At 45.5% G+C, this 9,032-nt stretch overlaps 1 non-coding gene and 3 pseudogenes across 1 annotated transcript; all 4 read left to right on the top strand.

Annotated features, from left to right (window-relative positions):
• Positions 1 to 1,400: 1,400 nt before the first annotated feature.
• On the top strand, positions 1,401 to 1,520 carry LOC148334018 (U2 spliceosomal RNA; annotated as a pseudogene).
• Positions 1,521 to 2,668: 1,148 nt separating this feature from the next.
• On the top strand, positions 2,669 to 2,843 carry LOC148334017 (U2 spliceosomal RNA; annotated as a pseudogene).
• Positions 2,844 to 3,500: 657 nt separating this feature from the next.
• On the top strand, positions 3,501 to 3,664 carry LOC148334016 (U1 spliceosomal RNA). The gene has a single exon (XR_015844387.1). It is a non-coding gene; the product is annotated as a U1 spliceosomal RNA (small nuclear RNA).
• Positions 3,665 to 4,352: 688 nt separating this feature from the next.
• Positions 4,353 to 4,484, top strand: LOC148334015 (U2 spliceosomal RNA; annotated as a pseudogene).
• Positions 4,485 to 9,032: the final 4,548 nt, after the last annotated feature.

The following is a 9,032-nucleotide window of genomic DNA, read 5'->3' as shown; positions in this document are numbered from 1 at the left end:
ATCAAAATCCACTCGTGCGTGTCCCAAACACACTTCTTACGCAGAACAATTTTAGCCTTTACATTCACACCGCTTCCACTCTGATATTTTAAATCGTATCTTAACCACGAATAGTTCCAAACTATTCTAGTAGGTAAATCCCAGATTTTACACTACTATCGTCCACACTTTTACACTTATTTATTTATATATTTATTTATTTATATATTTTAACGCCGTTCCACTCCGCCTTCCTCTTATAATTTAGCGTTGCCAATATGCAGAATTTGAAAAGGATCTGCTTACCTTATGTCACTGTGGGCCCAAGAGGAAGGCCGGTCGGATGTGCGGCTCCTTTATTCTTTATCAGGTCGTCACCTGGTGTGGACGTGGGCCCCAGGCCCGAGTCCCAGACTCTTGTGGTTTTTCATGAAGCCCCAGGCTTCCTTTGAGCCCCAGACTCTTGAAGCCCCAGACTTCTTTTCTTTTCTTAGAGTCCCAGACTCTCTTTGAAGTCCCAGACTTCTATTACCTCTCATGCATCACGTCAGGGTCACCATAAATTGATGGAATTTATCTTTATATCAATGTTAGAATTTAACTTTAACCCAATGTAAACTCAAATTAGTAATCTGACTCCAATTTGCGACCTTACCCAACTCTCACTCATCCAACAATATACGCGCTCGTTCTGCAATAGAAAGGTATCAGGAAGCCGGCATTTTCACGCACAAGTGGGTTTATTCCCAATACACAGATTTCTACATGGCACCTGGATCTCGGGTCCCTCTCAATACAACTCTACACCTCTCTTGCCACCAGCGAATGTGTTCTACCCCCGAGTTGCCCAGTACTGATTCATACTATACAACATGCAAAATGGCACAGACAAAGGCATCCTGGCATAATTCTATTGGCTATGTGTATTGCAGTTAACTTTAGCTCGCTCTCATTGGTCTTTCTCCTCCCGCCGAATCCCGTGGCTCCTCCTGCGTGCGATCCCCCGATGGCCGCTCCTTCCCGGAGTCATCTCGTCTCGCTCAGCACCTTCTGCTTCTAAAACATTCCATTCTTGCACAACCCCCGCAACCAGTTTTGCTTCACCAGTCACACTCTCAGCATTTTACAATATCACATTTTCATACATTGGATGCACCAACATCTAATGAACTATGTTAAGCTCAAACTCTTATATTCCTTTAATAGTCAAATGTATGAAATCCTTTAAGTGTAACTGAAGTTTAGACCATGCTAATGACCAAACCCTCAGGATTGGAATGCAGGAAGATTGGATCACAGCTGCACCACAGGAGGTGTGAACGAGACCCCTCTGAAACAATGGACTTCCATGCCGGGATCACAAAAGTGGCTCCTAGCAGTCTACTCTTTATTCAGTTTTTAAATTGACTGCCATTTACATGATCCTTTAGGGACCATATATTAAATTGATTTTTGGAACTGGGAGATGGAATAGGGGCTTGCTCCGTCCATTCCACGCATCGACCTGGTATTGCAGTACCGCCAGGAGCGGTGCACCCACCTCTGCTGGTCACAATGAATTTGTTGCTGGATGTTTCCATTCTATGTAGTTCTGTGGGAAAACGAAGAAACCCTTTAAGCAGCTGTCGTGTTTCTCAAAGGCTGTCTCTTGTTTTTGAGACTTTCACCGAATACCATGTCATGCTGCGGCTTAAAGGACATTCTTTCATTGAAGAAAGCGTCGTCTTGCTCCGTTATTGAGGTAACATGCGGTGGGTGGTCATATAAATAATGGTTTCAAATATAGATCATATAAATTTCCTATAAAGTTATAATATTGGCGCTTGGCTAATCAAAATGTAAAAACCATCCCGCCCTCCCAAACAAACTTCGGGACCTGTCATGGATGGCGGCGCACGAAATCCTCCCAGTCAGGTACGTTATGCACTCCCGAGGTATGGCAGCACACTCAAACTGCCCCCGACCTGGTTGTGGCGCCCAAGAGTCGGTGAGGCACCTCCTCTGGGAGTGCAGTGCTGCCACGGACCTGTGGGCGACAGCCGGCCACCTGCAATTCCCGGACTTGCCAGCAAGGGAGGTCCTCAATGCACAATTCGTGCTCTATGGGATGGGCCCAATGACGAACACAAGAGAACATTTTGCAAAGCAGTGGCTCACCCTTGCCGCCATCAAAGACGCCATTTGGACCTCCAGAAACTTGCTGGTAAGGAGGCACAGACAGACCCCCCCGTGGCTGTGCTCCGAATGGCAGCGGCTACTCTGAGCTGCCTGCGGCAAGCCAAGGACAGAGTCACCAAGAAGAGTCGTCTGTGCCCGCCCGGAGGAGGGAACCGGAGCCCACAGGGAAGGTCCTGGCAGCGACGGCCTGGCTCCTCGGGAGAGAGTGGAGAGATGCAACACCTCTGAGGAACTCCTTGAAGCATCCTGGCAGGTTTTTTTTCTCTCTGGATTCTGTTTGAGAGGGTGAGATGAGGTCCCACTTAGTAAGGCGATAGTACGCTCCTGCACAACAGAGGTTGAAGTGCTTTTTTTAACAATTGCTTTTAAAAAATATTGACTAGATATATTTTAGATACATTTTACCTTACACCTTTATGTCACACATGCTGCTTTTTTAACATGTAACCTCAGAACTAAGATTGTGCTCCATGTTGGAGAGATGTGAACAACAATGTCTCCAGTAACAATAAAAATTTATCAAAAGAAAAAAATCTGTTCTTATCAGTTTAATATCTGATACGTCCCTTTCCTGGGGACCAGATATTAAATTGATTTTTGGAACGGGGACATGGAATAGGGGCTTGCTCCGTTCATTCCACGCATCGACCTGGTATTGCAGTACCTCCAAGAACGGTGCACCCTCCTCTGCTGGTCACAATGAATTTGTTGCTGGATGTTTCCGTTCTACGTAGTTGTGTGGGAAAACGAAAAAACTCTTCAGCAGCTGTCGTGTTTCTCAAAGGCTGTCTCTTGTTTTTGAGACTTTCACCGAATACCATGTCATGCTGCGGCTTAAAGGACATTCTTTCATTGAAGAAAGCGTCGTCTTGCTCCGTTATTGAGGGAACATGCGGTGGGTGGTCATATAAATAATGGTTTCAAATATAAATCACATAAATTTCCTATAAAGTTATAATATTGGCGCTTGGCTAATCAAAAACGTAAATAAGTAAAGTTTTGTAAAGGAGTTTGAATTGTTACACCGCTACATGTTCCTGACCACACAAAGAAACAGGAAATGAGTGCTAGAAAGGCGTGGGGCAGGGTCAATTCAATTCTCGCTTTGAATTCTTGTTAGAATTTAAGCAAGGCGTGATGGGAATGTTTTTGCTGATTCTTTTGACCTCATTCACAAATATTTACTTAATGCAAGTCTAAAAGAGACTACTTAAATTAATGTACGTGTCATGCATCATCCAGCGTGTATGTGTGTGCATGCGATCACACGTGCGTTGCAATCGGGCCCGTGACTGAAGATGGTGTGGGTGCTTAACCTTTTGGCCTGGCAATGTGTACATCTCATACTTACCTGGCAGGGGAGATACCATGATCCCGAAGGTGGTTCACCCAGGGTGAGGCTCAGCCGTTGCACTCCGGCTGTACTGACCCCTGCGAATTCCCCAAATGTGGGAATCTCGACTGCACAATTTCTGACACTGGGGGACTGCGTTCGCGCGCTCCCCTGATTTCTGATGGTAATGACAATGAAATAAAATCATTCATGTCACTTAGTGAGCACGCATTCATGCTTATTTGTCAACATGCGATAAATAGTTAGCTTCTTTCGCAGTTGACAAATTACTGTCATTCACCTCCACACAAGTGGTGGCGCTAGCAAGTGACATTGTCAATTGGGAAGCAGGAAGTGCGTGTAAACGAAAAGATCTCGGTTTTTTAGTCTGTTTAGGACTGTTTTACATGGTTACACGGCATGAAGTTAGCGCAGAATTCATATTGGTCCGATATGGATCACGTGACAGGCGAGCGATTTCCTAACTTTCTTTTCACTTAGAGGAGGAAAAGCAACACAATTGTCCTCTTACGATCCGCAATACGTTTTATTAGATTCTTGAAATTCGCACGTCGAACTATTTAACCATTTAAGAGCATTGCGATGCCAGTAAATGGAATACTTCTATTGCTGTTTCCAATTGGTCCACTTTGGGTCACATGGACTACAGTACCCAGCAATTGCTCAGCTTTTGTTTCGTTCGCAGGCTGGCAAGCAAAACAGTTGGTCTCGTTTTCAGCTAAAAATGTGTGAGTTTGATGTTTGGCATGTAAATGGTTTGTTGTGATCATTTTACATTGGTCACCGTCACTGTTGCTCGGAATGTCGAGAATCAAGTCGCCCCCTGTGTCAGTTTGCTGATATCGCTTCTCGGCCTTTTGGCTAAGATCAAGTGTAATATCTGTTCTTATCAGTTTAATATCTGATACGTTCCCTATTTGGGGATGTTGGAATTTATCTTTATATCAATGTTAGAATTTAACTTTAACCCAATGTAAACTCAAATTAGTAATCTGACTCCAATTTGCGACCTTACCCAACTCTCACTCATCCAACAATATGCGCGCTCGTTCTGCAATAGAAAGGTATCAGGAAGCCGGCATTTTCACGCACAAGTGGGTTTATTCCCAATACACAGATTTCTACATGGCACCTGGATCTCGGGTCCCTCTCAATACAACTCTACACCTCTCTTGCCACCAGCGAATGTGTTCTACCCCCGAGTTGCCCAGTACTGATTCGTACTATACAACATGCAAAATGGCACAGACAAAGGCATCCTGGCATGATTCTATTGGCTATGTGTATTGCAGTTAACTTTAGCTCGCTCTCATTGGTCTTTCTCCTCCCGCCGATTCCCGTGGCTCCTCCTGCGTGCGATCCCCCGATGGCCGCTCCTTCCCGGAGTCATCTCGTCTCGCTCAGCACCTTCTGCTTCTATAACATTCCATTCTTGCACAACCCCCGCAACCAGTTTTGCTTCACCAGTCACACTCTCAGCATTTTACAATATCACATTTTCATACATTGGATGCACCAACATCTAATGAACTATGTTAAGATCAAACTCTTATATTCCTTTAATAGTCAAATGTATGAAATCCTTTAAGTGTAACTGAAGTTTAGACCATGCTAATGACCAAACCCTCAGGATTGGAATGCAGGAAGATTGGATCACAGCTGCACCACAGGAGGTGTGAACGAGACCCCTCTGAAACAATGGACTTCCATGCCGGGATCACAAAAGTGGCTCCTAGCAGTCTACTCTTTATTCAGTTTTTAAATTGACTGCCATTTACATTGTCCTTTAATCCCTCTCATGACCTCAGACATCTGAGGTCATCACTTGAACACCTTATTTCATTGCTGCACACGAGCTCGACATCATTTGCCATAAAACTAAAACACATCAAACAATTAGTAAAAGAATAAGAATCAGTAGAAAATTTCATTCCAGTAGACAATTCGTGAAAATTAATACAAAAATGTCATTCCAATAGAAAATTAGTAGAAAAGTTCATTCCAGTAGAAAATTAGTAGAAAATTTCATTCCCTCCTTATGGCCTCAGGTCCCCGAGGCCATCTTTCCATACTCATATCCTGGACTTCCGGAGGGCCACGGCTACCTCCGCCTCCTGGGGGTCCTTTTGAGGGATCATCATGTACTGACCCCCCGGAGGGAGTGGCCCCAACGTGCGTTCTATTGTCTTAACAGTTAATGATCTGATACATGGAATACAGCAACATCCGTATAACACCATAATAGCGGCAAACACAGCGATAGAAATCAGTACTGATGCAATCAGGCTTTTATATTTACCAAAGATGTTTAACCAGTCAGAATACCAACTGGTGTCCACACCTGAGTGCTCCTTCATTTTGTTACTTAGCGTGCGCAGACCCTCCAATGCCTTGGTAAGGCGACGGTCAGGAGATGTATTGTTGGGAATCAGAGTACAACACTGATGCCCAAAAATACCACACACCCCTCCTCTTTCGGCTAACACCATATCTAAGCTTATTCTGTTCTGGAATGCCATAAGAGACGTGGCAGCCAATTGCTCATGCACTGCCTGGAGTGCTGAGGTGGTCAAATTCGCCAATCGTTGGACATTATAGTGGACATAATTAATCCGGTCCACATTTTTGTTTACTGTAACGAACAGGAAAAGGCTCTCCCATCCTGCCGCAATTTGATCCACCAATTTATACTCGTCAGGGATCCCTCTTGGAACTCCAATTGCATCTATATACGTGGGATCTCCTGCATTCAACCATTCTTGCATGTCCCTTCTCTTCCTGTTAAGGAAGGGGATTCTTCCCCATTGTCCAACACCTTCCCACTCCATTTTGGCCAGATCTAAGGCTGTCACACTAACTGGCATGATCAGCGTTACCAGGGCGCACTTACCTGAGGCATTGGTGGGAAGCCTATCGTACAGCACTTTCTCTCCACACCACAGCCAAACATCATCACGAGCGAGAGGGATTCCTACTGGCAAAGACACATTTTCATTACACCATGACTCCTGGATATTGCCAATCCCAGGACCCGTCCCATTTAACTTTTAGGCAGGTGAACTTTTGTTTTGCAACTTGGGTGTCAAAAATAGGCTCTTTCTTTTTTATTCCCACATCATTCCATGGGTGTGTCCAATTAAAATTGTCACGCAAGTGTTCACCTGTGTCGGTTGTTTACATTTCAGATTTAGCAGTAGTTGTTGTGTCTGTGTCAGCGTCTTACCATCATCTCGCTCTGCTTCATACCATACCGTTCCATTACAGGAATAGTACACCATCACTCGTTCTCCTTTCACTCCATCACTTCTGTCATCCTGCATCCTTTGTTCAAACGCCAACATAGTCCACACAAAGCACAAGCCAGCCAGCAAAATAGTCAAACATTTGCATCGTCCTCGTCTTTGTTCAGACTCGAAAGTGTCTGACTTTGATCCAATTCATGCCATCTACACATTCCCTCTCTTGACCTGCCCGTCCGGGCGGTCAACCTCTAAGCTCAACCTTGGCGGGCACAAATACTGGGGCCGGGCGCAACTGTGAGTTATGGTACCACTGTTGTTCTGTAGTTCCCAATTGGATGGCGTGTGAGGTTCTAGCCAGAACACTAAACTGTCCTTACCCGCGAGATTGAGTCCACCTCCGGGAAAGCACCCGGAGGTTGATGTACGGAGTAATGTCCGACTCCAGTGATGCTGAGTTCACTGAGTTCAAATATCTAACTGCGTTCCGAGATTACAAATTAAGCCTCGAGCTAACGCTCCAATATTGACTGTTAATTGACAAATTTTAAAGCAACACAAATGAAATAGTAACCATTTATGCTTAAAATAAAAAAAATCCCAAAACTATAATAACGCAGATACCGAATTAAACCTCTATTTTCTTTTTTTTTTTTTTTTTTTTTTTTTATGGGAAGAAAAGGTGCTCTACAAGACATAGACAGCTCCAAGACCGCTGCAGTCTTCACCTCCTATTGTCTCATGATTGACTCAATCCACCTACAGGCTGTGCCCACACTGATTCTGTCAACTGGGGGAGGGGGTAGAGACAGTAAAAACAATCGCGGAGCTGTGGAGCCGAGCCCCAAATCAGTCGGGCCCTGGGTCCACAACACCTCTAGCAGAGACACACACAGAACTACCATTTCCGAGCGACCCTTCCCTGGAAATTTTGAAATTTAGTAATGTTCCCAAAACCAAAGAATTTGTAGTCGGTGCTGAAATATGATCTCCTGATTGTGACGCGGAGTATTCAACAACTATGGGGTCTAGATCTCTAGTATGATGACGCTCATCAATATTCAATGCGATTTGTGGCTCTGCGACAGTAAACAATTCATACCATTTCCGCTGCTCAGGGACAAGGCACACGTGCGAGGCAACGCCAGTAGACATAACAAATATATAATTCTAACGCAAGATGCACTCATGACTAAATTTGGACGAGTGCATTTTTGATAAACCAAATCATGTTTGTGATCACATGTACAATGTGATATGTCAATTGGTGAATTGAAAGGGTGGCGGTTGCTAAACCACTCAGACCAGAGCAAGAACAGGGCATACCCACCGCGGGAGGATGGGAACCAGGTTTCAGAGCTGCCCTCAAATGTTTCAGTTCAGTTTAGCCACAGGGAAGGAAGAGAGCACGACATATGCTCCCTCCGTGGGATGTGCACAGTCAAGTTCAGTCCCATCCGGGAATGCCACTCGAATTCCAGTGTTCGTTCAGTCAATGGCAGTGACTCAGGCAATCTCGAGAGTCCACATGGCTCAGTGGGGGTTGCGGAAGGAGCTCATAGCTCGCCCCAATATCCAGCACCATCGAAAACTTGTCCATCCACCGTCCCCGGAATGCTAGGACCTGCTAGTCCTCGAACGCTGAAGCTCCGCGGCCCCCTGTCACGGAATGGGGTACGAGCGGGTTTGTGTCAAGTGCGTTGGGAGTGGGTAACGGTGGCGCCCCCTGCGCTGGTGGAGCTCTTTGTGACAGATATGACACCGGAGGATGGCACATTCCAGAAAGTGGCTCGGCATGGACAGCTCATCACCCAGTGACCCCACACCCCGCAGCCAGAGCACACCCCACTCACAACCCCCGTCTGTAACCACCCATACCTCTGTTACTGCAATCCCAACCTCGTTGACTGGCCTGCTATGGACAGCAGCCAGTCTGCTGTGGCGCTGCGTCACCCGAACCTTGCCCAGAAGCAGCAGAAGTGGAAGGAGCAGCTGCCTCCTTTTTTCTTATCTCTCTTGGCCTTCTAAACCTGCAAGTACAACAATTTTAGTCACGCTCCTTAATCCAATCCCATATTTTCCTTTTCTGATGTCGTGCAAAATTATGTACAAAATGTGTTCTACTTAGCCCGAGTAGCATTTCTCATTGATGGACTATTTCGCCTGATTTCTGCCACTGGGAGGGGCACGCCCTGGTGGACGGCCAACTGGAACAGCTGTGTAATGTCGACATTATTGGATGGGTCACTGCCGGAAGTCTCACTCCAATCACGTCTCGCCCT

Source organism: Idiotropiscis lumnitzeri, chromosome 7 (genome assembly GCF_059441095.1).
Source record: "Idiotropiscis lumnitzeri isolate Australia: NSW breed Sydney's pygmy pipehorse chromosome 7, RoL_Ilum_1.0, whole genome shotgun sequence".
NCBI lineage: Eukaryota > Metazoa > Chordata > Actinopteri > Syngnathiformes > Syngnathidae > Idiotropiscis > Idiotropiscis lumnitzeri.
This window is presented reverse-complemented; position numbering and strand designations above follow the sequence as displayed.